Source organism: Molothrus aeneus, chromosome 3 (genome assembly GCF_037042795.1).
Source record: "Molothrus aeneus isolate 106 chromosome 3, BPBGC_Maene_1.0, whole genome shotgun sequence".
Classification (NCBI taxonomy): Eukaryota; Metazoa; Chordata; class Aves; order Passeriformes; family Icteridae; genus Molothrus; species Molothrus aeneus.
Window position 1 is genome coordinate 59,769,304 of NC_089648.1, and position 25,501 is coordinate 59,794,804.

Here is a 25,501-nt window from a genome sequence, read left to right on the forward strand (position 1 = left end):
AATGACAGCCAATCTTCTACTTTTGAAAGAAATGAAAGGCTATATCACCAATGAGAATAATTAGATATTTTTATGGAAAGCTGATATTTTAAGGGTTCCTTTGCCCAAGTGTTTCCTATTTACTTAAATTCACAGTTCTTACAGGATGCTTCATTTTCACTTGTGAGCTTGCTTTCATCCTGTAGGCTCTGTACCTGATGCTAGCACAATGGCTCTTCTAAATCTGAGCGAATGCAGAGCCTTGCACATCAAAACGAGGAAACTGGGGAATCTTAGCAATGTATTTAAATACCTGTAGAGAGAGTGTAATGAAGACTGAGCCAGGCTTTTTAGGAGCCAGTGGGCACAAACTGAAACAAAGGAGATTCCTCCTGAACATTTGGAAACTCTGCTTTACTGTGAGGATCTCTGAGCACTAGCACAGGTTGCTCAGGAAAGCTTTGGAGTCTCCATCCCTGGAGATACTCAGAAACTGCTGGACACATTGTCATGGGCAAACACCTCTAGGTGACCTTGCTTGAGCAGGAAGCTTGAATCAGATGACCTCCAGAGGTCCCTTCCAACCTCAATATTTTCTTGTTCTGTGAAATCTTTGAATTTTTTTTTCTTATTTTCTGTACCGGTAGGATAATTTTATTAAGATTTAATTCTTCTGAACAGCAAGACAAAGGAGCTTTCCAGCTCTGACAGTATTATCCATCTCTTTAATTGCTGTGTTCTGTACATTTGAAAGCAGATTTGATTTTGTCCTCAGTTCTATTAGGAACAAACTGGAGGGTCATTGGAAAAAACATTTCCTTTTCAAGTGTTGCACAGCTGTTATGATTATTGTGTTACTTTTTCTCTCTGATGCTGGCCCTGGATCTCAGAGTAAGTTTATCTATGGCACAACATCTTCATCTTATGCCATGTTATTTTTTTTAATAATAACAATTTTAGCTTGATTTTTCTGATGGATTTCTCATGTTGTCAGTATTAATTTATATACAGCTTCCTGGGGCAACACAGGCAGTTTTATTACTGTTATGGCTTTTCATTTTATTGAAAATTCTACAAATAAATGGTATGCATGACAATATTAGAGATTTATGAGGGAAAGAGGAGGCAAGTGTAGATTTGTTCAAATTTTCTTCAAACTTTGCCTAAGTTTGGTTTTTTAAATCAAAATATAGCTGTAAAATAAATGATTTCTAAAGACTTCATTTCCTCAGAGACAGTACAAGTTTGTAGAATTGCAGAAGGTAGTTATGATTTTAATGTTTTTCAAGTTTGAGGTTTATGACTTGCCATATGTTATTAAGTGCGTGCATAAATTGCAGTGCATTGTGCCCTTAACTGGCATGATAGAGTAGTTTCAAATCTTTAAGCACTCTATTAAGGGATAGAGATTTTTGAGATTTTTTTGCTATCCAAGAGAAGAGAGCATAATTAAAGGAGGTGTAAACCCACATTTATAAGATATATGGCACATCTGGCAGCTTGTGTGAAGATAATGTTTGTTTGGCAGTGGGAATGCTTGCAATTTTATCTGCCAATCTGACACAGTAGGAGTTTAGGTAATGAGGTTGCTTAGCAAAAAGTGCATCAGGAGGAAGTCAGGGTTAAAAATAAGCATACATATGAAGAGAGAGCAAAAGATTTATAATGGTATAGAACTGTTCCCTGTTGTTATGGCAACTAACATTTTAGACCTATAATTACCTATTAACAATGCTGCCAATCCTACATAGATTGCATTTTTTTGTTACATGTTTTTCTTCAATATTTTTTTAAAATATTGCCTAAAATATTCAGTCTTTGAAAGACTGTCATTGACAATGAAAAGTTTACATATTTTCATTCTTTTTTGTACAGCTATGTTGAATAAAACTCCAAAACTTAATTGAATAAACCTTTAAGAAAAAGGGGGAAAACTATGTCTGGTTTTCTTACTGAAGCAATTCCCCCCCCCCCCCCCCCCAAAAAAAAACCTGAAAAACAGATACAAATATATAAATCCAAGTATTACTTATTAGTTTAAACTTAAATCATGGACTTTTCAAACTTCTTAAGATCAAGATAATAATACTGTATTCTTTTCTCTATGAAAATTTGTAGGAATTCCATTGAAAATGTATAGAAATAATCAATTGCTAACCAGAAGGCATGATTTAATTATTTGCCCTAACTGCCCCACAAAAGAGAATAAATTTAATTTGTTCTTGCCACCCCTTGAAGCCAAGTTTTTTCAGAAAGCCTATGTAATAGATGTTATGACAAATAAGATATAATAAACTTAAAGGCGTAAGCTCTTCCAAGAGATAAGAATTTTAAGTATGGGATTTTTTTTCTTGGCAGGATTGTCTTGTCTGTGAGGACTTAACTGTGCCACAGCACTGTTTTAAGATTTTATATAAACATAAGTTTCTTCAAATCAAAATAAAATTATAGTGACAAACACATATTCACTAATTACAAGCTACCTTGGAGTGGTCATAATGTAACCTATAGTCTTCCTTGAGATTGGTCTCATTTTAGGCTTTTGTTTTAAATTTGAAGAGAGTAGAATTCTAGCTTTTTTTTTTTACTCTTTCCTGATGTTTGTACTTCGTGCATCATCTGTGCAAGAGGGATGAGACAAATAAGAGGAGATAGTTGTAATCTAGGATTTGTTGTTTTTCTAATCAAGTTGGCTGGAGTAACTTCAGTTATTTGAAAAAAGTGTGGAATTTTGAAGACAACTCAAGGAAAATAGACTTCTCCGAAGATGTGTTAGGTACAGCTTTCTAAATTTCTTTCAGGTGGAGCTGTGGCGAGGCATTGTGTTATTCTGTCCATCTCAAAAACTGAAATTGTTCTCCCTACTTAAGTTCTTTTGTGAGCACCGCCTTGCTCACTGGCTGACAAGTTTTTCTTGACTAAGAAACAAGTTATGCAGGTATAGCTAATTTCTCTTCCAGATCAGGTAACTCCATAGTGGTGTGGCTTTATCTCTCTAATCCTTCAGTTTTTCACATGTGTGCAAAGACTGACTTGTTTAGTTAGCTTGGAAAACAAGTGGACCTTAAATTATTCAGGTGTTGCATATAGTTCATGTAGTGTTGAAGAAGATTGGGTTGTGTTCTTCTATGATTTGTGAAGGTCATCACTAATGTCTCTGAAGGGTTGGGTTTGTATTCATTCCTACCATGACAAGGATGAGCAATTTCTTAACACTCCTGCGTTTAGGTGTGTAAGTATTATTTAGTCTAATGTAATAAAGCCTCTTTCTTCTTGTGCCTTTTTAGTAAGGGCATATTTAAAATAAAATGAAGACAATTGCTGTTGCTGAGTCTAGTGTTTGATATATTGTAGGTATGTGTGCATAAAATAATGGCATCATGTTTTCTGGCTGTTTGGGAAGTAGAGAATTAAGCTGGAAAGAGAGCCAGCAGCCTGAGTTGTGAATTCAAGCTTTGTCAGCCATAATGAAAGAATGAGGTTCCCAGAAATGCTCAATATCTTATTTCTTTATCAAATGTATTGGGAGTGTGACCTATGCATCAATGAGGAAACCAGGAAAGAGTATAAAGCCTGGGATATTAAATGCAAGTCTGCAAATGCATTTGTCCATGACAGAATTTTAGTAGGAACTTGCTAAAAGCTTAGAATTTAATTGAAACCTTTTTTTTTTTTTTTGTGAGAAGCTTTTGATGTTAGAAGCTAAGTGCTTGGAGGAGTCTGTTGAGTACAACAGATACTGAAGGATTAAGAAGACAATTCCAGGTCATCTTATTACAGGGAAGCTGAACATGTTGATTTAAATGCATGTACACAGTAGAGAAATTTTTGTATAAGAACATCTATGGCTGTGTTTACAGGAAGCCCTTGGGTACTATCCACTGCAAGGAATCCTGGCAGCAGTGAATTGTGTTCTAGGGGTTCAAAAGAAACTGAAACTGTGAAATTTTGGAAGTATTAGTCTGACCAATGATGACACTTCAAAGAATAAGCCTGGTGCCATCCATTGCAAAGGGCTGGAGTAGGAAGATGTAAAAATAGCCAGTCACCACAGTGGGAAAAGCTCTCAGTAGGATCTCCACAATAGATCCTGTGACCTTTGCTGTTCCACATCAGAAATGTTTTGTGGAAGGAGGTAAGTTCTGGGGCTAAAAGGTTTCCATGTAAAATAAAATTATGTAGGAGGATTAAACTTGCATCGTATTTCAGAGAGCTGCAGAAAAATGTTATTGAGTGGCTTGCTGATATCAAAATATTAAAGTGTGTGAAGCACAATACACCAATTGTGCTGCAATTTAATTATTCAAACTTTGGAGTAAGTCTTTGCTTACTGCAAGAAGTGCCTGGCCAATAGTCAAATAATGAGTTACTGTGAAAGCTGTTGAATGGGAAAATGGAAAGCATTTGTAGGCTGCAAGAAAATTGCAGTTTTCTGCTGCATGTGGATGCAACAGAGAGACTGCATTTATTAGGGCCTACTTTGCTAAAATGGAGGGGGAAAATCCCAATACTTAGTAGTGCTTCCTTGTCCTCGGCAATTTTAGGTAGTTCTTCTATGCAAATAGCCTGTCAGTGGTTGATGTTTGTGCAGGTGACACAATCTTCCAGTCCAACTCAGTTTTAGTAGCATTACCTCTGCAGACCTACATTGCCATACTGATAAAAATCTGTTCAATCTGTTTCCACTAACTTGTAGTGCTATTGTAAGCATGCAGGAGATGTATTATGTCATTAAAGAGAGTGTGTTCAGGTGGTGGGTTTGGGTTGATGGAATCTTTACCAATGGTGCTTTCATGCCTCACACGATCAGGACTTGGGTTGGGTATTATCTAAAGGATATAGAAAATCTAAAAAGAATGAAAAAAGGATAAAGACTAATGGCTTTGTTTTTACCTCTACTTGAAGATGATGAATTTTGAAAAACAGCATGAAGTGTAAGTGAGCTTGAGCAAGAGAAGTTAGAAAGCAAAGCATGTATGCTTTCAGACATTACATATAACCATAAACAAGTGTATATGCATATTGAATAGTTTTTCTTAGAATACCTTTTTAGTAGGGTGAGGCCATAAAACAAACAGCACAACATAATGAAGGATGATACACATATTTGAGTGTAATAAAGTTTTTGGACAGGTGAAAGTGCTGGATGAATTAGTGAATGGTAGGACTTCTAGCATGAGAGTTTCGTTATGTACAGTAGCTTATGATGTTTGTCTTGCTTGTCGAAAGAATGCACGTGGGAGAAAATTAGCCTTTCTCTTGTGCTGTTCCTTAAACTTCCCAAATGGCCTGGGTCACAAATATTATTATTTTATGAAATAATTTAAGTGATTACTTCAGCAGCTCCTGCCTACTGCTTTCTCCAGCTCTATTCTGGCATGACTTGGAGAGAAAGTGGTTATTCACTGCCTTTGGGAAGCAGGGGCATTGTCATGACAGTTTAGTATTCAAATTTTGAAGGAAGTGAACCTGGTTTGAAGCGGTCCACAAATAGATCCAATGGTATGAAAGATAGCTTTAAAATGGCTTGTGAAGTTGCCCTTCTAAGTACCTTCCTAAATGTCTGACCCTTTTCCAAACAGTAGGGATGAAAATTATTTTAAAGCTCTGATTGTTTCTGTGGTGGGTAATAACAGGAGCTGAATAAGAACAGTTTCTTGCTGCAAGATTTAGTAGCAGCTGGAAGAGGTACGCTGGGAGCTAGCTTGTAGTTGTGGATATTGCTTAAAGTATTGACTCTTACATGTAGGCAAGGAGAATTTACTCATATTCTGCTCTTTTGAGAAAACATGATTTATTGCAGTGCTGTTGTTATTTGGTTATGCTTTCTGAAAGGTGTGGGGCCTTTTTGCATTTGGTGATTCTTTATATAACACCTTCAGCATCTTGGATTAGGGATTCTTAAAGTGGAGGTAGCTCAGGAGGAGCTCTGAGTCTACATTTATTTGATGAAACAACCTTTTTTTAGTGGTGAGTTACATAGTTCTGTGGTGTCTTGAAGCTGGAAGAATGCATGTTGAGTAATTGAAAAAGTATGAATTACTGATTAACTTATTTATATAGTCAAGAATACTGTTTTCTGCCTAGAAGTGAAGGAAAATATACTTTTATGATAATATATTTTATATTTTATGAAAATTTACTTTTATACAGGGTGTAATTGAAACAAATTATAAATAAATAATTTTCTAAGTTTAGTTAAAAGCATTTTCTTTTTGTCTTTCCTTCCTTTTTTCCTTCCTTTTTCCTTTTTCGCTGGAAAACATGAAAGCAGCATTCAGCTTTGGTTTTCATTCATTTGAGGTGTGAATTTTGGTTCAGATAAAAATATTCTATAAAGAAATAACCCAAACAAAAGTGTTGACAAGCTGTGAACAGACAACCGGACCAACAGTGTTTCCACATTCCTTTCTACTACACAGAAGATTTGATAGTCTCAGTTTATGCGGGAAAAATTCTGGATGTTGTTATTGCCCATATCTTTTCCTTCCTGTTGAAAATTTAGACAGCAATAGACAGCTCCTGAAATTGGAATGCCAGAGGGGGATGCATCTTCAGTCTCACCATTGTTAGTGGTAGCAAGGGAGAGGAGTTTGGTAGCCAGTTTCTAGGAAGCTGTGCATGGCAGTTGGCTCATTTATGTATCCTAGGCATCTGCCTGTAATAAGCTTCCAAAAATGGTGAGGTCTTTTGTGTATATGCTACTTATTCTTTTGCACTGGGAAAATAAACAAAGAAGCGAAAACTAGTGTCTCCCTAAAGAACGTTTTATTCCTTTGCTCTCCATTATTGTGCTTCTCCCAAAATCTAAAGTGTAGAACTAGCAAGCTACATGTAACTCGATGGAGATGATTGTCTAGAAGGTCTCTGCAGGAACATCTAAGTTCAAGCAGTTTTTAGGTGTGAGCATATGTGTTGAAGGATGCATCTCATTTCTTAAGTTATTAAAATGCCTTGGTCAATGGGAAATATTAAATTGTATGAAAAAGTGAGTTTAAAACAAAACAAACCGCATCACTTTTTGCATTCAGTGAGTACTTGAAAAACTTAAGCATTACTGTTCCTAGCCATTTGTAGTAGTCTGGAGGGTGTTCATGCTAGACAAGAATTGGTTTTTTTTTACAAGTGTTCATTTCACAGGTTCTTAGTTTTTGCAAGAAGATTTTATCCAGTAATAAAGTTGAGTGGTAATCTGTTCTTCTATTAGATTCAAAGGTTTTATGGACTTGATCAATGGTGAGTGTCATGGAATAAACACTGAAATTGTTTTCAGTGCATTGTTGCCAGCCCCTGTTGGTGTCATTCTGCTCCCACTTTGTAGGGAGATTAAATTTCTTAGATATTCTTAAGATTAGTCAATTCTTAACTATTTTTCAGAAGGACTTGAAATTCAAAGGGGAGTCCAGGTTTGGTAAAACAGCTTAGTTTAATGTAAGTAGCCTTCTATGAATTATATGGCCAGGATGGACAAGGGCTAATATTTTTTAGTTTTCTGTGACACATGTTCCCAGAGATTTTAATAATTTGATTTATTTGAGGTTAATACCTTGGGCCCATTTTAGTGCCATGTTGTATTTGCCTGCCTAAGTGAAGCACTGGGTATTAAGCAGGCTGTATTAGGGTAGCAGTGTGCATGGACAAAATGTTTCTGGGGGAGACCCAGAATTCATGTGAGCCAGAAAGGAGCCTGTGGTAGGTTGAATCATTTCAGCAGTGAGGCAAAACCTTGCTTGGCACAAGAGACACCACAGTACACATGCTGAAGAGCAAGGAGATGGAAGATAAAACTGACAATTTGTCAGTGGTGGAAAAGATTTCATATCTGTCTCACAAAAAGTTAATCTAGGAGTAAGTAGCAGAGGTTGCATCAAGAGTCAAAGGTCTGGTGATGAAGTGAGTTAAGGAGTCCAGAACTGTGCTTGCTGTGCTGTCCATTTCTCCAACTGCAGTTCTCAAGTATTGTGCTGGCCTTGTAGTTGCTGAGAATTTTTTTTTTTTTTTTAGTAGAAGGTAAATAATGACATATTTTAAAGGGTTGGTAGTACTTCAGTATGGCTGTTTGATTAAAATGTGTTTTCATCACCCCTATTTCATCCAGAGCTTGATATGGGAATTTGTTCTGGATGTGGGTTAGGTATAAGGCTTATTTTAAGAAGTTGGAACAAATAACCATCATCATTCCCCTAATACCCCTGCCCCAAACACAGTAAATGAAAGCAGTTCCTCAAAATCTGGTTTATTACAGGGTCTGAAATAAAGAATTTAAAACTGCATGTTTTTGAGGAAAATAATCATCACACAGAAGCATACGATTTTCTTTACACTATTCACTTAATACTGCACATTACTGCTGCATCAGATATATGAGAAAAGGGTGGTTTTGCTGGTGTTATTTTCCAGTGGCACTTAGTCTTTCTGAAACCTCAAAATTATTATTAATTCCCCTAATACTAAAATATTTTTGAATGAAGTAACAATTTATCTTCAACCATCCAGTTAACTCTTGTTCTTTGCCCTCTCTTCTAGTCTGTTCTACTTCCTAGACATAATTTCTTTTCTCTGCCGCTTTGCGTTTTGGACTTAGTTTTATTTTGTATGATTACCATATATTAATAAGAGAAGTAAGACACTTAAGAGTATTGTTGTGGTTTTACTTCCACAAGTTAAAACCCTTTATACCTCCCCTACTCTTTCAAAAATAACCATACTATTATTCATTTTTATATTCTCTTTAGAATCATAGAATGAAAGAATGGTTTGAGTAGGAATATACTTTAATGATCATCTAGTTCCAAACTCCCCTGCCATGGACAGAAACACCTTCACTAGACCAAGTCCTTCAAAGCCCTGTCCAGCCTGACCTTGAGCACTTCCAGGAATGGAGCATCCACAGCTTCTCTGGGAAGTTTGTTTCAGTGTCTCTCCAGAGCTGAGCTCTTTTAACACACACACACCCACATACATATATATGTGTATATATACATGTATATATATATATAATGTGTGTGTGTATATATATTTACACCTATAACAGCATTGATTACTATGAAAGATTGAAAATTATTTGGTTTTTTTCCCTAAAATGGAGCTAGAAGTGGAATAAATAATAAAATTTTCATTTGCACTTGTGCCTCTGAAATAAATGTACATGGATGTTGCAGACTTTACTTGTCTGCACCTGAACAAGCACATCAGAAAAAGAAAAAATAAAAAAAAATCTTCAAATGAGATGTTTCAAAGCAACCCTCTGATGGTTGCTTCCACAGCCTTTCTGCAGAGATTTAGAGGGGGACAGAGCTTCAGAAAACCTGCATCAGTCTCACTGTGTGCATTCTCCTTCATTCAGTCCTTCCTTGGGGAAGGTTGAGGAGAGCCCTGCCCAGGTGTTGTTTGGGTCTTTTAAGACTATTTTTATCGCTCACAAAATATTTGAAGTTTTTTGTAGTCTGGAAGCCTAATTATCTGGCTATCCACAGACAGGGACTGGAAGAGTTCCAGTCTAGGCTTCTCTGTTACTCGTGTGCCTACTTAGGTGAAACAAAACCCTTAAATACTTTGTTTTTACTGCTTGTTCTCTTAATGCTGGCTATGAAATTCAAGTAATAGAGAGGTTTTTGTGAGGCAGATACTGGCCTTAAGTGTGTTGAAGTCACTAAATCCAAGCTATCCACTGAAGAACTGTGTTACTAGGTATTTACTAGCAGTTTTTTTTTTTTTTTTAATTGGTAGCCTAAAAGTGGAAGGTTTTACTTTTTTATCATGGACAAGACCTGTGTATCTGTACAAAGGTGTATCCTGGAACTCTTGAAATATAATATTACAAGGTTTTGTTTTGGGAACAATATTCTCCACAGGTTCAATGCACGAAACAATTCAGTTAACGCTCTCTTTTGACTGGACTTTGGGAGGTTCATTTTTCATATAGTGCCTATACTGTGCTGCTGGACTTGGTCAAGTTGCACACTGCTTTTCTTTATTTAGCCTATTGCTATCTTTCTTTTGAACACTTTCTTCCTGTTTCTCTGTCTTTTCACATATCAAAGTCTTGCATCTAAAGTCTTAAATTTCTGACAATTTTTCTTACAACTGTATTTCACCCTTTATTCTCCCTTCCTTTAATACACCTTTGTAATGCTCTTTTCTCCAATACTTTGAGATGTCTCACAGCCTTGTACCACATGATGTCTTGCAGAATATTACTTCTTTTTTGCACTGTGATGTATTCTAGGTCTGGTCCTGTGGAACTCTGTTGTTAATTTCTCTGCAGCCCCATGATTGCCTTTTAACAAGTGTTTGTGTGGGTGCTCTTTTCTTTTTTTTTTTTGTGTGTATGTCTAGCTATGCTTTCCTTTCGCTTATATTAATTTTCAGCTCTGCTGTTCCATCTGGTTTTATGATACTTTTTTTTTTCACCAGCAGATTTGATGTTATTTTTTTTTATGTGGAGTTTCAGGGTGTTCCATGTTTATATTTTCTATTGAATTTGCCCTTTGGGTTTTTTGTTTGGTTTAGGTGGGGGTTTCTTTGTTTGTCTTTTTTTAACTTTCTTCTGCCTTACATTTAGTTTTTTTCTGGTCAATAAGGTTTGTGCCATAGGAGTGTGAATTAACTAGCAGTATAGAGCTTCAATGTGAAGAAGAATGTTTTTGCCTACTTATCTCCTTGTGATGAGTGGTCTAGAGTAGAAATTAATAAACCTAACAGAGAATTGTGTAGTATTAAATCTGTTTATTGGCTAACTCTCAGAAATAATTCAGAGCAATATTGAAGTTTATTGTGCCTATGTTTGCATGTTATTGTCTTGTCCCTTTCTCACCTTAATTATACACCACCCAAAATGATTCATGGAAGGCAAAGATAGTTTCTATTGAATCCAATGGAAAAATTACATGTCTGGAGGGAGTGCAGGATTTCTCCAGTGCTTTTCATTATTTTGGGTACCATGGGTTTTATGTGTGTTCAGTTTAAAATGAAAGGGTAAGAGCAAGAGTCTTGTTATGACACATAAAATGGAAATTTTCCAGTATGTTGCTTAAAGTCAGTCTCTCTGGCAGCACAGCACTTTCAATAGTGTTATGATTTATCAGTATAGAATTCTCCTTTCATACCAATGTGATGCCCCTGTCACTTTGGACTAAGTAATCCAATTCTTAAGGCTTTGAATGGAGGTAAACCTTCATAATCATCCCTTCCTTGAAGACAGGAGCAATGTTTCTAATTGTTAGAAATGATTAATAGCTGTCCCAGTAATTGTGCCTTATAAAGACAGTGAGGCACTGATCACTCACAGTAGCAAATGTGCTTGCTGACCTTTGAATTAAAGGAGAAATTGTGGCAGATATTAAAAATTATGGCCTGTTGGTCGTTTTTCTTCCCAAAAGTTATACCTGTCTGTGATTTTATACTTTAGCAGCATGGTTTACATAATATTATCATTCCTTTTTTTCATGAAAACTATTGATTCATTGGTTGTCATGTAATATGAAAGCATTAGCATTTTCAAGCAAATGCTAATTTGGAAAAAAATTGATATATACTCTGAATATAAATTGCAAAAATAAGCTGATAATTCGTTGCTATGATACAGAACCAAGTTCTGGCAAAAGAGAAGTGCAAAATTATGGGTAGAGTTTGGAGTAATTGTTTTAGATAGGCTACAGGTGTCTGGTATTACATAGGTGTAAATATTGTGTGTATTCATTATATGCTTTCATTTAATTCTCTTGGCTTCACCCTCCTATATCCCTGCACACCCACAATGTCTGAAGGTGCCTTTTGTGTAGAACAATTGAGCCTTGCAGGAGAGAGGCATTTCTCCTGATAATTCTAGTAATATGCATCATTTTATATGCTGATTTTATCACACATTGTTCAAATTAGTTCATTAAAATTAAACATCACTGAATACTTCCATAGCCACCTGCACTGCCTTAATTCCTGTTTTGCTAAATGACTGAGCCATATGGTTGCTTCAAGCCTTGCCTTGCCCTTGCTGTGTTGAGTGTTTCAAAAATGCTTGATAATATTAAAGGAAAATACTGCTTCTTTCAAAATACATCTTACATCTCTCAAGGTATGATTTTTATTCTGTTAATTTGTACCTGGCATTAAAAGAAATTAATGGGCTTTATTAGCTGTGTAAACTTTAAAATTATTTTCAGCTTTTGAAGGTATTTGTTTGTTAATTTTTGTGTTGCTTTTTCTTCAGATCAAGTAGCAGCCTACTTGTTCCTGTGGGTCTGTGAATCCATTTCTTTACATGTTTATGTATATTTTATGTAATAATGAGAACATTGGAGGAGGGAGTGTGAGATGGCAGTTGTATAGAGCCAAAATGACTTCTTGCACTGAGAGCTGATGGATTTCTTTTCCACCTCACCACTATCTGCAATCATACCCTTGGTTACTCGCAGCTTTCCCAAAACCAGCAAACCCCAAACCCCACAACCCAAACAGTGATTCCTATGTAATTATGTGAACATGTTTAACTGATTTCTATTGTTAGTGTCTAATTTTTGCTTGATGGAGTAATACTCTAAATGGAAATTGCTGTGTCATGGGTAACGTTGCCTTAATAGGGGCAAAACATTCCCCGAGCTGTGTGTTTCCTTGCTTGCACACCACTGTGGTTCAAGGAGGTGGACCTGATGCCCAAGCCCTTGGGATGCAGTCCTGGACACTGCTTGGCTGCCAGCACTGGTGCTATGCTGTCTGCCAGTTATTGCCTTGTGTTGTCCACCAGTGTTCCATCATGTCTTCTCCTTCCAGAAGTCTAGTCTGAGGTGGCCATCAGTAGCCTTGGCATTACATTACAGAAGCTGCTGCCTTGCCCCTCCTTTCCCATTTCCATAATTTTGAACCTAGAAAGACCCAGGAGGCGCATGGGAAAGGACTGTTTCAGAGCTGTGTAGGTGACACACAGGACTCAGGGGTGCAGAGTCTGCCTGGCTATTCTGGCTGGCCTGAATGGAGTTACCTGTGAGTGCCCTGTCCTCTCTGATGCCTGTGGTCCAAGGAATAGCTGCTCTTGCTGCTGTCCTGAGCAGCTTAGGAGTAGGCATTGGAATGAAGTGTCTTCTGTCCACCAGAACTGATGATCTTCAGCTCCATAACCTTGTCTTGACTGTATATTTAAAGTGAGCTAAGTTGCAGATACTAGAGAGTACCAAGAAAGAAGTTCTATAGTATTTAACAAAGTGCAAATTTATTTCTCTAAATATACGAGGAGAAGAAAGGAAAGCAGTAGATAACACTTTGTTCATAAAGCTTACAGAAGAAACATTGTTGAAACTGCTTTTTGACAGGTGAAAAGCTGCTTGGAAAACACCAATAGCATCCACTCTTATTGTTTTTGGTAGTGCCATGGATGATGGAATAACAGCTGCTCTTTGGCTGCGACTGTTCTGGTTCCCTGTGAGCCAATTTGAGGATAATCTGGTGTTCAGAAATGACTGATGCATTGGGGCAGTGCTCATCAGGAAGAATTGAAAAATAATGAAAAAGAAATTATGTGGTGAAACTGCTCAGGCTTATTACACTTTTGTGAAAAAGGCAGAGAGAATTGGTTTGTACATGATGTTCTGTGCAAATATACGTTAAATAATATTTTCAGGGCTTTTTTTCTTAGTGAAGTTAGAAGAATAGGTACTTTCAGTTTGGAGTATGGAAGGAGAATTCATGTTCTGGGAATTCTCAGATGAAAGCAGCAGAAATGACAGAGGGCTACACAGCAGCATTTCCTCTGTGCAAAATCTGAGGAACATTAGGACTGTCTTTTACAGGACAGAAAAAGGAAATAAAAATTTTCAGGAAGCTAAAGGCTGGTGCAAACAATGGGGTAACTAAATTTCATGTTGGCTGGTGATAGGTTAAACAATAATAATCTTAAATTGCAGTGAGATTCAGGTTGATGATTAGATAAACTGTTAATTGAATTCTGGGATTGAGTACTTAATAACTGTCTCTTACCAGAGTCAGAAGTGTTCTGCTATCTACTGTCACAGTCTTTTGTCCTGAAATGTTTCTATCTGCATAAATCCCAGGAACAGTTGTGTCTTCTGTTTGTGAGAAAAGAACGTACTCAGAGTCTACTGCCTATTTTTATCTATTTCAGTTGGAAAGAATAAAAATTCCTTTTCTTTCCCCTAATTGTTGTGCATTTCCATTCTATTTACAGGGAAATTCTGTTTAGTTTTTGGTCAGTCTCAAGAGGGTTGATAGGTAAAATATAGGAGGTAAAAATATTCGCTCTTTTTCTCAAAAAAAACTTTTTTCATAACTACTCTGTCATGATTAACAGCTGGGCTTATTTTCTTACTTTGTTTGATATTCCCTTCACAGATATATTTTTTTTTAGAAAAGTTCTATGTTAGAAGACAATACTATAAGATTAATGTCTCTTCATTTTCTGAGATGCTACTTGATTCCCGAGGATCTTATTTGGACATTCAAAACATTTGAAGGCAGTATTATGATTCATGGTTGGTAACAACTTCAGTTTTCTTTTATGGTTTCAGCAAGTTCTAATTTTGAAGGAAAAGTTTAAGTCTGAAATTATATTCTTAGTTCAGGATAAGTTATACATTCCCTTAGGAAGTACAACTGCAAAGCCTTTATTTAAAAGCCTAATTACAGCTTTAAAAAGAAAAGCAAGTACCTTTTGGATGACTGGATACTCTGATATCTGTACTGTGTCACTGGAGAAAACAGAAGTGGGAAATAAATCACAGAAGATTCTTGCATTAAATTACCTCTGGAACATGGGTTCAATGTCCTAATAGCCCAAAGAATTAAGTACAGTGTTTGACTTATGAATATTAGTGTTAAAAGTTCACCTCTTGTCTGAAATGGAGGCGAGGCTCTCATCCTTCCTATGGTACTTATTTGGGTAGATTTATCAGTTTTTTTGTATTTTTCACAAGTTTAGGCTAATCACATTAGTTGGTGTCAAGAAAATGCTCCAATGCATGAAGTTATAAGCTATATATTATGGGCTTGGATAGAATATGTTTAGTATTTTGTTGGCATTATGAACTTCAGTACTCAAAATAGAGGATGACTAAATAGCATTAACCTGTATAAACTAGTTATTTGGAAGCAAAAAGCTGTTTCACAATTTATGAATTGGAAAGTGTTGTGTCAGGAGGAAAGATGTGAATCTTCATAAACTGAGGTACATCCTGAGATGAAAACAAAAATCTCCAAAGCAACAAGACTAGCCTAGCCATTCATAGCTGTGGAACTTCAAGTTTTCTCTGAAACAGCAGTCCTAGTTTATCTGCAGTCTCTTTCTCCTTGTTCTCCTATTGCTGGACACTGACACAAATTATTTCTTTCAAAACACTATAAAAAATGCTAGTTGCTAGCATGAGTGATTTTTATAATTGATAGGGTTGTTTCCATCTATTTCAGGAGTATTTCCCTGTAGAAGAAAGATGGTGTGTACTAGAGTGTAAAACCCGTTGGGCTGCTAATATGACTTGAGAGGCAAGGGTTTTGTAAGGGGAGCTTATTTATCTGCTTGTTTTAAAACAATTAATTTGGATGGAAAATATGATGACCTCTCAGGAATCCTGGGCTCCATCATGGCTGATGGAGATGCAGCAGACATCCAGCTACGTGCAGGATACAGCCTTTACAGCCTGGGTGTAATGTCTTAATGCTAATCAGTTGAAGTGTTTGGGAGAGAAGAGCAGTTGATGTCTGTAAAGCAGAGGGCTGTTAGCAAGATGTGAAGCACAAAGACAGAGTTGTTACACACCACAAACCTCATGTCTTTGTTTTAACTGCAAGCTCCAGTGTCTAGGAGAGCAAGGAATTCTAATTTCTGAACTTAAGAAAGCTTACAAAATACATTAAAACCTTAGGTACTGTGTTTTGCCTTGTGTTTTTTGTCCATTTTTGTAATTTTTATTGTCTGTATGAATTCTTTCTGGTGTACAATGTGTGTTTAGGGTTTTTAATCTTGTTTCTGTGCTAATTAATACAGTAGTGTATGAATCCCTGTACTCTTGGGTAGTGCACTCCTCAGTGCATTTTTTGCATATGTATGATTCATGGATTTTGGCTGTTCTCTTTAGGTGTTGTTAAATTATTTATTACAATTCTCATAGAGATATGCACTATAGGACTGCTTGCACTTGTGAGACCAACATTACCATCAGTAACTGGAAAATCAAAATCATTTCAGAAGGAACTTTCTGTATATGATCCTTTTTTAGCCTGCTCCTTTCCATCTATGTCATATTCAGCTCTTTATGGGACATTTAGTGTCATTGTACCATGCTTGTTAATTGCTCAAGATTTTATTTTACAAATATGCATAACCATGTGTTGATGGTCTGGAATACTTCCTTGGAACTAAATAAATTTCAAGGTTTCCAGCTTTTTTTTCCTTAAGCAAGTACTTGAGTTCACTAGAGAGTGCTGTGGTTGTATTGACAAAGGCTTAACTTATGGTTATACTCAATTGGAGTGTGGGTCACTGCAAAGTGAGGTATGTACTTCAGAAGGGAGGTCAGATGATATTTTGAAGAACAGCAAACAAACCTGTCTTCTGAATGCACAGGATGAATATTATTTCCATTATTTAAATATTGTTTTAAATTGTTTTTCAAAACTCCTATCAGTGGTAATCCTTCCCAGCAGTTGGTTCTTAACTCATGTTCTGCATTTAATCAAGGAATATAAAACTCCTTTAGTGTACATCCTACACCTGTAAAAGCAACAAAACCTGGAAATAGAGATTCTTCAGGCCACTGTTGCATAAAGTAATGTTCTGAGAAAAATTGATTTCATAACAGGAAACATTACTATTTGGTGCTGAGAAAAAGTGATTGAAAATTAAGGAATGAATAGTCTTCCTGTTACCAAAAAAGCCCTAAAAAACCTAGTGAAAATGTTTTATGAACCTCCCATGCTTTAAATAAATTCTAAGATGACTATAAAAAAATATAGGACATTTAATTTCCTCTTCTGAAAGGTCTGTAATAGCAGTTGTAATCTGCTGTCATGCCTGGCAATGAGCCTTTATTTAACTGTTGGTCATACTTGCGAGTAGTATTCTCAGCAGATTGTTGATTCTTATTTTCTCCTGTCACATGCTTATCCAGGGGAATGGCCAGTTTTGTTTCTGTTTCCAGTTTCAGTGTTTTAAGCTGATAGGAGTAAGTATGTTCCTAATGCACTTTTAATATTGTTGCTTTTGGAAGAATGGCTGGTGTGTTAAAGACACTCTGAGTATGAATGCACATTCAAAAATTATATTTTTTTCCCATTCAGTTAAAATCTAAATGCCACTTAGGGTAAAAAAGCCTAGAGTGCAGAGTATTTTTTAGTTGGCCACAAAAAAAAAAAGTCAAAAAGATACATAAAGATACATTTTAATCTGCCTTTTTCTAAATATTTGAAAGAAGTTGCTTGGAACTATGTTTTTTAGTGGGGAAAATTCCACTTGTCTTCAGTTTCCTCTCTTATCTTGATGTGGCTCTGCTTCTTGTTGGACTTTTCCAGGAGTCAGTTCATTTCCCTCACCTGGGAAGAAATCAAACATTTCTGTCTCCTTGCCTCTCTCAAGAGTGAAGGCACAGGAGATCTAGGTCTTTTATTATGGGATTTGTGTGTTGCTTTGCAAGAGTCTTATGAGCATAGATGGAGGAGGCCATGGGGTAGGAGTAAAAGTCCTGTGAATTTCAGTGGCTGTGAGTTTTCAGGTCACCTTGGCTGACATGTGTGAATTCTCTGTGCACTTGTTTTTGTGCACTGCAGCAAACACACAGCAGCACAAAGACTTCAACAAGTGCTCAGCACTGACGTTTTCTATAAGACTGTCTGCCCTAGACTACTCTAAATATGTTAACATTTCACTTTACTTTCTATTCAAATAAATAATATCCACAGAAACAGATAATTTGATTCTGATCTGTTGTAACATCCTCGTTAATGTATGTCTATTTTGTCAGCGTCTGAAGCATCTAAATGATGCCTGTTGAGCAGTGGTGGTGATACAGTGGCATCCTAGAGCTGGATGGTGGATACAGAAGGGCCAACACTGGTCTTTCATCCTGGAGGCCTGTCACAAAAAAGGGTGGAACAAAGCTGATACGGAGGGAGATGTCTGTGCATTACTGCTCACCTTATCCAGTCAAGTAATAACAGAGCAGCTAACAGGAATGGTGGAAGCAAAATGGATTTAAACTCTTCTCTGCACTGCTTTTCATGCAGTGAAGTTGTTGCAAGTGTTTTTAAGTGTTGTGTTCATGGAACTGAAATTTTCCCAGGAGGTGCAGGAGTGCCTTGGAACAGCTGGGAACAACTTCAGACTAAAACATCTGACTGGCTTTAGGCTGGGCAGGCACAAATGGTACTCAGTTATTTGATATCCCAACTGGATAGCTTCATCCCGAGATGATGTTAATCTAGAGCTGGGATTTTTTTGGAAGTTTTTCTTAGAAAAGACGTTTTCTTCCAGACAGAAAGCTGGCCAACGTTTGCTGCTCTTTGGGCAGCCAGATCAGCCCCTGAGTGACTGAGAAGCATCCTGGAGTCACTAAGCCACCATCCATGGGGTATTTATGGGTTTGCAGCACAAATTCAGACAGTTCAGAGCTGTTGTTACTTTTATCTTAGCCATCCATTCATGGGCACTGATGTTAAAAAATTCATGGCAGAGTACCTCACTTAATCCCTAAAGGAATATGAAACTATTCCATGTGCTTTTTGCTTACTGAAATGCAGCTTACTGTTCAGTAACACTGTCCTTTCATAGCCAGCCTGACGCACCGTATCAAAAGTAATTTTCTGAATGTTTTGCTGGAAGATGCAATTCAAAGGAGCACAATGCAAGATAAATGTTCTCTTGTACAGACACTACAAGCTTGCAATGCAAATTTGAGTTGCTGAAATTTTTCTGTCTCAGGTTTTGGAGTTCCTAAAGTTCTATGTATTAGCTGAAGTTCCATCATGTGAAAAAAGAGGGACAAAATTACCATACCTCAGAAACTGGTATGTCATCGTGGTCCATTTTCGCTGCATCAGAACAAAGAAGTCCACAGGATTTTGGTGTTATGTATGAGAAAACTACAAATTCCAACACTTCCAGAGTGAAATATTTTTCATGTTTATTCATTTTGAAAATGTTACTATGGAGAACAAAACTTTTGCAGCTACAACCAGCCCAAGGAACAGTTTTTGGTCAAAAGTTCATCATGAACTTTGTTGCAAATACTGCATGCCTTTGAAACATGAGGTTTTTCATATCTTGTTTTTTTTTTCAATTGCGAACATTTTCTTGTTCTCGTGGAATTGAAGGAGTCATAAGGGATATTAGTATCAAGACAGTAGTATGATAGTTGTAAATACTGGTAAAGTGTTATGCTGCCCATGATAATAATTCTTTGGCTGATTTGATGCTGTTTTTATTTGCCTTGCCTGGATCAGTGCTGTCAGGCTGTGTCCCTGTTGCTTGACCTCTGAGGGTGTGGTTAATGGGGGAATCCCAGTTGCATGACCTCGCTGTAGGGCAGAGCTTTTGGCATCAGCAAGTACAGCCTGGAGGGCAGGACACCTTTCCTCCTCCTGTGAAATTGCAATGTCAGTGTGAAATTGATGAATTGATGAGCTCTTGCAGTCCATGAGGCTTAGTTTCTGTTCAAACTGAGTGCTTTGCTTTTATTTATACAGTGTAGCTTAACAACCTGCTTTGGTTTGCTTCTTTTAATAATTCTCATTTTCTATTTGAAGTAGGAAACATCCAAAAGATTTGCATTTTCCATAAAAATTTCCCCTGTCTGTAATGTGTATTTTTGTTGTTATTTTTAATCTCTGTAATAAATTCAGAGTCTTATCTTGACTTGCATTTGAGTTGTGGTGCCTTGGAACTGAGCTAGGCAATGAAGTTGAAATTCATGATCCTGATTCACCCCCGCTTTCACTTTGACAATCTGTAAAGAACTTGAAACAAGCCTTCAACTGTTTGAGTCTTGTATAGGGAATGATATTGTAAACAAGTGAAGTAAGCAGAAAGATACCTCTGAATTGTAGGCATCTGAAGAAATTTTGGAGAAATCTCGTGTTGTTTACACCAATAACATGATTTTTGAATTTTTTAGAATGGAAGAAGGTAAAACCAGGATATAACTATATTGAACATTTTAAGTGTGTATCAAATAATGTATCTTAAGTAATATTATAGTGTTGCAAAGTAACATTTTTCTCTAGACATACTCCTTAAGGGGTATCCTTAACTGATGGTGCAGGGCACTAAAATTAAAAACCCTAACAATGTCTCTAGTTTTTCTTCATAATTTCTTTAGAGTTTTTTTTTTTCCTATTTTTTTTCTGCCCTAGGGTTGCAGACCGTTACTATATGTTGGGTAATGGGGGCAGAAGGTTATCAGGGTTTGAGGTTTTATTAAAACCAAGCACATGGGGTTTACCTGGAGTGTATTTAGTGGATTCATAGGCTTTGGTTTTTTTCTTTTGAAAATAATATCCTTCTTCAAGCAGAAAAATTTAAGAGCTTTTGACTTTTTATAATTAGCCTTTATTTTTTGCCTTCTTACACATTACAGAAACACAAGTAAAGGGCTGTCTCTAACTGTTGCAGGGAAGGCATTCTCTGAAGAACAAAACAGGCATGAATACTACTGTGTGTGAAATATAATTTTCTGTGAATTAATATAGAGGTTTCCGAACGTTTCTTTGCAGTCTGCTTCCAGTTGCAAGCCTATTTCTCTATTTCAGTGCCTCTTCTTTGCCTGCAGTCCCTCACAAATGTTGCCCAAAATGTAATTGGGGGCTATGTTTCACAGTCATTATTAAAAGATAAAAAGGTCACATAGTCTCTAGCTTTAGGATAAGGCACATGAGTGCCTGGACCCTCCACTTTGTGTAATTGACATTGCCATTCACAGGCAGAGAAATTGCCACAGTATGTCCCCAAAATGGAGATGGTTTGGTAGTTAGTTCTTAGGAGGAAAGAGGTTTTGTGGAAGCTGAAGACCAGCCTGCTGAAAATTACAAGTTTCACACTTCAAATACAAACCCGTTATTCAGGAAGCAAGGAAGTGAGAGAAAATAATTTGATCAGGAAACTGCTTTGTCACATTTGTACCTTACAGTGGGCACATTTTATTATATATAAGGACTTCTTTTTGATCTTAGTATGATTTCTTAGCTTTGATTAAATAGAAGAGCTTGGTTTTTAGTAGGGGATAAAACCTAAGACTTTTCACAATTAATTAGTTGAAGAATTCATTTATTCTGGAATGATCTGTCCTTGCCACTGAACTAGGACATTGTTTAATGCTTATCAAAATAAATAAAAGGCAGTGAAAACAATTAGGTATATACAGCTATGTTCAATAAGATGGCTCAGGGAAAGTCTAGTAGCTCTTGCTCCACAGCTGTGTCGACACCTTTTGGCCAGTTCATGACTTAAATGCCAAGTAGACATCAAAATCTTCCTGAAAGACTGATCCTAAAACTCAACTGTTTGCATGAACTTGGTCAAAGCTTAGGAGGCAGTGCCATTTAGCTGTTTCATAGTCTGAAGTTTCTGTTTTGTGTAGGAGAGAATTGGATTGACCTTTTACATCAGGATTAACATTAGAGGCTATTAACTGGCAAATAGATAGTAGGCACTTCAGAGAAGAAAAGCTAAATGAGAGGATGGAGTTTGATTTGGAGAAATCTAAACTACATTTAAGTAGAAAAAAATTAACACTTAAGCTTCCTGGGGAAAGAGAACATATTTATGTGTTTTAAAGATTGTATATTCACAAGAATGGAGAAGATTCTTCTGGGAATTACTGAAACAAGGATGAAACATCATCACTGTCAAATTGCAAGAAAAATTTTTGAGAAAAATGTTACTGATGAGTTGTGTGCATTTTGTAACTACACTAACTGCCAGAGTAACTGAAGACAACATGCTGGAGCATAGTAAAAAATAGGGAGTCAAAGGAATATTTAAGAGCAATATTTTTGTCCAGGCAAAAATGATGACTTGAGATAGTTTTCTTCTTTCATTTGTTTGCAGCATCATCCAAATATGGAATTTGCCCTTTCTGTATTTTAAGAAGAAAAAATGATGTTCTGCTCTTTCATGTTAGGTTTTTCTTTCTCCATTGCTCCAAATATGTTGCCTTGGTTTTGTGTTTTTTCTTTTTTTTTATTAATTTAACGTAATTTTTTCTTTTTCACTATTTTGGGATTTAATGGAGTACCTCACTTGCAATTGACTTCCTTCTTGTAAAGTCTTAGTGGAAACAACACAGGTTAGTGTGTTTTTCCTTCCTTGTTTTCAAGGGAAGTGGGTGTATACAGTGTTTTATGTCTGCTTGTGCCTGACCTTGTTAGGCTAGTAACAATAGGGAAAAAAAATCATGGAGCCTGGCTCTACTGAGATTTAATAAAGCACTTAGTACTTGTGTTAGCTAGCTGCTCTTTACCTTTCTGGGCACTGTGGTGTGTTGACCTTGGCCAGCCCATCACCCTGCATTTTTTTTGTCCTTTCCTGAGCAGTACAAGGGGAAAAATAGTGTGGGCAAGATCATTGGTTGAGACAAAGACAAGGGGATCACTTATTTTTTAAATCACCAGTTATGGTCAAAACGAGAACAGGTTCATCCTGGGGACAAATTAACCAAATTTCCACCCCAGCACAGGGGGATGGGAACTGGGGGCTGCAGTCAGTCCATTACACTTGGTGTCTGCTGCTCCTTCCTCCTCACCCTTTCCCTGCTCCAGGCTGGACCATCACTGAGAATAGTTAGCTGTAACACTTGCTCTAACCTCTCACTGAAAATCTCAAACAGTTAGGTAATCTTGGGAATTAATGAGATTGTGAGCAGTTCCCTTGTTTATACTTTGCATTTCTGCCAAGTCCAATAATATCTTAAGATATTATGAAGATTTTGCAATAATATAATTATTAATAACTAATATTAAGGTATTGCAAGCATATATAAATGGGGGAAAACTCCTAATTCTTTCAATTCTATTGAATTTCTTTACAAGTAAAGAATGACTTTCTTATGAAAGGTGAAAGAAAATATTTTGTATGTTTTCCAAAGATATAATTTTGCTGTATAGTTTAGTCTGGCATTGGCTTCTGATTTTCTTGCAGTAGGTAGATGTCTGAGGGGGGAGCAGGGTTCTGTACATTTGTGGAATACTGCTGCTAAAGTTTAAAAAAAGGAGGAGAAGGGAAGTAGTTTCCAAGAAGCTGAACAGATGTTTTGGCTTTGTGATAAATGGTCTATGAATGCTGTCTGGAGCATTTCATGAAGTGCTGTGGGACTAACATGTAGATAGATGTATCCAAATTCACTGCTAAGTATTTTTAAATGATGAAAAATGAGGTTGAGAAAGTGTAGTACTATAAAATACGTTGATATGTTAAAAATGTATATTGAAACTTCCAAAGGCTATAGCAGATTCCCTTACTATAGAAACAAGATCTCTAAATACTTCTAGTTTATTATAGTTGCAATTTGAGTTGGGTTTTCTTTTCCTTCCAGTGGTTTTATCTTGAGAGAAGTTGAGAGAAACATTTTTAAAAATCTGTGAAAGTTGATTGTTATTGTAGTTCTTCCTTTTCCCCCTTGTCTCCCAAAATTCACTTTCAGAAAATGTTGGAGGGTTTATCTTCTTTAATATCCTAGCTTTAGAAATATTAGAAATTATTTTTTAGTTTTTGGCAAGACTGAGTTGGTTTTCATGTATTGCTTAAAAATATTTGGAAGAAACAAGTAACAAAGGCAAAGAGGCAATTTAGATGGCCATGGACAATTAGTGCTAATTGTGGGAAGCTGTCTGTAATTTTTTGCTGAACCTGTTCAGTTGTCCAACTCTTATGTGGAAGGAAAAACCCCAAATTGCTTAGGCACAGCCTCCTCCTGTCACATGCATAGTATTCAGTAACAAAATTGTTGAAAATCTTATTCTCTAGTCTGATGATCAGGTGCTTATAAGAACATAAGTATTACTAAAATAGAGATTACAAACAAATATACTATTTATTTTGTTAAATAATATAATAATAAATAAATAATCATTTATTGTTATTAACTTTGTTCTATATTCAAGGGGCATAAAAATTGCACACCAGTGGATGTGGTTTATGAACAGTTTCTCAGGCAGTCATCAACCGATGCTAGAAAATAATCTTTAAAGTACCAGCAAACCTAAATAGCATAATAAGATTCCTTTGTGGTTTTATAAATGGCTATTAATGATGAAGAAATAACCAGGAATTGCTACTTTACCTAATTCTTCAATAGAAAAATAAATAATGGATTCTGCATATAATTCTAAATTTGAACTGGTAGCTTGTATTACATTATAGTAGTTTTCTTTAAACCCTCTTTTAAAGATGACTACTAAAAATATAGATTTCAATGCACTGTGCTTTAATAAGAACAACTTTCATTCTATAGTATTTCTTTCTCTCTTTTTTTTCTGAAATTTTGTAGCAGAGACTTGCTTTACAGGCTAGTAAATTAGCATCTAACACAGATGATTTAATCCATGTACATAAATTTTCATCTTTTCCTGAACAACAGCTTGTGAACAATCTTCAGAATGCCTAATGCAACTGTTTAGGACATAAGAGAACACGATAGTTCCTTGTTGTCTAAAAATCAAAGAATAAAATTTGACATACAAAATCATGATAATTTATATAAATATACTTCACCAGTATTCATGTACATACTCCCAGGACTTCTGTGAGACTACTCATTTGGGCAAATGCTCATAAATCCATTATTTTTTTAAAGTTTAGGTTAAGTTTTTTCTTTATTTTTGATAGATTTAACCTGAACTTTGCCTACAAGAAAAGGCTCTTTATTGTGATGCCCTTTAGGACTGAAAGTAAAAGGAAAATCTGTCAACAGGAAGATTCTGGAATCATTAAGCAGATGGGTTGGTAAATTTAGGGTAGGAAACTTTGCTGTGGCAATGATTCAGTTCGTATGTTGAATTGGATTTTCTCGTTTGGTTGAGAAGTTCAGCCTTGCATACCCTGTCTAGCAAGCTTTCTTCTGTGGGGATCACTCACTGGGTAGTGCCTGGCCTGGAACTGTCACTCTTGAAGAAATGGATCAGCTCTGGGCTAGGTTAGAGGCAGCCTGTCCTTACCATCCATTCTGCAGGACAGCAGGACAGACTGATTCATTATTACTGCCTGTACAACATGTTAAACATATGATTTCCACTTTCTGCCTTTGTAGCTAGACAGGCACAGCCTGTTTTGTTTTGTGTATATTTGTCATACACATTTACAAGATTGACAGTCTTCTAGCTGTAGAAACTTCTGTTATCCCCTTAAATCCATTGGCAAATGGAGCAGCAAACAAAACTTTTCCAGAGAAATTTGTCTTGGTGTCCTAAGTCAGCTATTTCCATTGCTAATATATCTCAAATTCAAGTCTGCCTCTTTTTTTGAGTAGAAAAGGGTGTTATAAAGCTGCCTCGAGGAATGTGGACCTTAGTTTTTATTTTGTTTTCAGAAAATCTG

General features: G+C 36.4%; 1 protein-coding gene across 7 annotated transcripts in view; it reads left to right on the forward strand.

Moving 5' to 3' along the window:
* PTPRK (protein tyrosine phosphatase receptor type K) overlaps window positions 1-25,501 on the forward strand; it is a 296,142-nt gene that overhangs the window by 19,283 nt on the left and 251,358 nt on the right. The window lies entirely within an intron of this gene.